The 3,031-nt window shown below is 22.3% G+C and overlaps 1 non-coding gene across 1 annotated transcript; it reads right to left on the bottom strand.

Moving 5' to 3' along the window:
- Window positions 1–1,231: 1,231 nt before the first annotated feature.
- On the bottom strand, window positions 1,232–1,303 carry TRNAD-GUC (transfer RNA aspartic acid (anticodon GUC)). The gene has a single exon. It is a non-coding gene; the product is annotated as a tRNA-Asp (tRNA).
- Between the last annotated feature and the right edge of the window lie 1,728 nt (window positions 1,304–3,031).

Raw genomic sequence — 3,031 nt, 5'->3', positions numbered from 1 at the left:
TTCATAGGCAGCTTACATCACAAAAATCACTAGTATCAAATTCTTCGTCTGTTTCTAAATCTACGAAAAGGATTTTCGAGGCATTCAAGAAAGTTTGACAACGAAAAAGTTGAGTATATTTTTATTTCATTTTTATTTTCATTAAATAAGAATAATATTATGAAAGATATAAAAGTCAGAATTAAAAAAGAAAGTCTATATTTAAAAGATATACAAATACTTAATAACCACTATGTCTCTTAATTATTTTTTTTCAAAAAGTAAAGTAGAAACACGAACGAGTTTCTCCACAAAAAAATTATTTGTTGGTCATATGAAAACTAGTTATATGTAAATTTTATCTTATTAGAAGTTAAGTTAAATTTAAAATTTATTTTAAAATAGTATATAAAGTCTGTTTTAATAAAATTTTGTTATAGAGTGAATTTATTGCATCGTTAAATCATTTATTATTATTTAGTTTCACATTTAATATATATATATATATATATATATATATATATATATATGTTTGTATGTATATATATTATATTTATAAGTCAATTATTATATTTAAGTTTATCCTTTTAAATATACAATAATCATCGATGCCTTACTACTAAATTATTCTATCAACATTCATTTTCTTTCTATGTATCATGTGCTTGTAGGTATATACACCCTTTATTCAATATCCTATTTAAAACATATTTTAATCATATTCCTTATGCTAATATCTCACCTACAATTATGATTCTAAATATTCCAAACTCATTTTATATTATATGAATCCACTGTATGAAACCAAAACTAGCATAAAAAATTTATATGCTCAATGGGATTCTCATATCAAACTCTTTTGACTTATAAAAAGATACATGCATTTCTTACTTATGATATTTTCTAACACAACAAACTATAAGAATCTCCATTCTTTATTTTTTATATTATTCCTTTCTTCGGTGTGTTCACAAAAGCGTAATTATGGGTCTTCATTTAGAGTTGTGAGACATTTATAAACAAATTCAAGATAGTTGTATTAATAAAAAAGGGTATTTATTTTCTTATATACTTAAACATAAAAGTTAATGCACAAACTTTATTGTCGTCGAATTTCATGTATAAGAAAAACAACTTATTGGACTATTCCATGACACAAAAATGATCCAGTAAAAGCTGTAATTTTAAAATAAAATAAATATAACACATATTCAGCACACAAAATACGTGAAATAAATAAAAAAGCGAAAAACGCCGTTGCCGGGGATCGAACCCGGGTCACCCGCGTGACAGGCGGGAATACTTACCACTATACTACAACGACCTGTTGGTATATTAATGAGAGGTTCTTTATTTATATATTTTTATAAAGCAAGTTTTCAACCTGAACTTTGTGTTTTACATACGTTTAAGCAATTTAAAAAAATATATATATCTCGGAAAATCTCTAATTTTTCATATAATGTGTATTTGGTTTTAAAATGTTATTTATTTACATAAAGAATTATGAAGAAATACTGCAATGCTATTAAACAATGAATAAATTTACATTTCATTGTCTCATTTTTTGTGTGCAAATATTTAAAGTGTTTAAAATATAAAATAAATTCATATATATATATATATATATTCAGGTGTTTAAATATATATTTTCTTGTCTTATAAAAATAATATGTACGATAGCAAGAGGCACTAAAGAAATATTACCAATTTATTTTTTAATAATTATATTAAATTACTGGAGTTATTATGATTTCTGATATTTCCATTTAATTGACAAAATTTCTTTATATTATTTTAATAGTTTTAAATTTATCTGACTTTTTTTTAAATCAGACTTAAAAAAAGGTGATTGGACCTATAATATGTTATGAAGTGTGAATCGTACATCTTTATTAGTAGTGACTTCTATTTAATTATTTTTAATAATTTTAGATATTATGTATCCAATTAATTATGCATCTCTTATTTATAGATTTTCAAACCATCTTAAATTTGTTGAAGTGAATTTTAAAAAAAGAAAACACTGGTTTAAGTTTTTTGGATGAATAACGATTATTAAACAAAATTCAATTTGGGAACAATTTTTATTACATGACTCTCATTCAATAAGTGAATATATATTTTTGTCGAGCATATTTAATTTCGCTAAGAGAAAAGAAATTAGTTGACAAATCATTTTGAAATTTCAAATGTTTATCTTCTCTTTTTTCTTTTGTATAATCGTTTTGTGAAGTAGGTACATTGAAACTGATTAAATTTTTGAAATAGATTTACCGAGTGAAACCTAATTATTTGAGCAAATTAAGCTGATTGTGTTTTTCTAATAAAGATTTAAAATTTTTCTAGTTCATACAAAACTCTTTCTCTTTTAACAATTTTTCTCCTTCAAAAATTAGATGATATATTACTTTTACTAAGTAAATGTAGATATTGTTTTTTTTATTTATTATTATTGACTTGTTAATAATGTAAGAGAGTTGAAAATATAAACTCTCTTACGATTCTTTCCAGAGTCATTAAACCAATCTTATATATCTAAATCGTTAATTGAGAGAGTTAAAATCATATTTTCTTCACGTGAATTTTATGGTGAAGTGTTATTTTAATACTACATTTATTAAATAATAATTTTATTTTAATAATTTAAAAAATATATTTTTTTAAAAATTTATAAGTATTTACCAGTTTTAAAATATCTATAGATATTTTTAAACGAATATCTTATGCGAATAACACTCAAGTACATTTGTATTTTCTTTTCAGCTCTTTACCTTTAAATTAACTCAACTTCATTCTTCAAAATCTATTTTCAAATCTAAACACACAGTTAATGTTGGTTTTTTTGGAGGGAATTTAAGAACAAAAAGTGATGAAAATTGAATTGTTTGGAGAAGAAAATAATAATATTTGAAGAAAAATAAAAAGAAAGTTCGTATAAAATTAATAAATGATGTGATGAATGTAATTAATTAAAAAATATTCAATTAATAAAAGGACAAGGTTACACATAAAAATAATTTAACTTAAATTGTAAATAGTATAAATTATA

Source organism: Vigna umbellata, chromosome 8, assembly GCF_029865625.1.
Source record: "Vigna umbellata cultivar VRB3 chromosome 8, Vumbellata_1.0, whole genome shotgun sequence".
Classification (NCBI taxonomy): domain Eukaryota; kingdom Viridiplantae; phylum Streptophyta; class Magnoliopsida; order Fabales; family Fabaceae; genus Vigna; species Vigna umbellata.
This window is presented reverse-complemented; position numbering and strand designations above follow the sequence as displayed.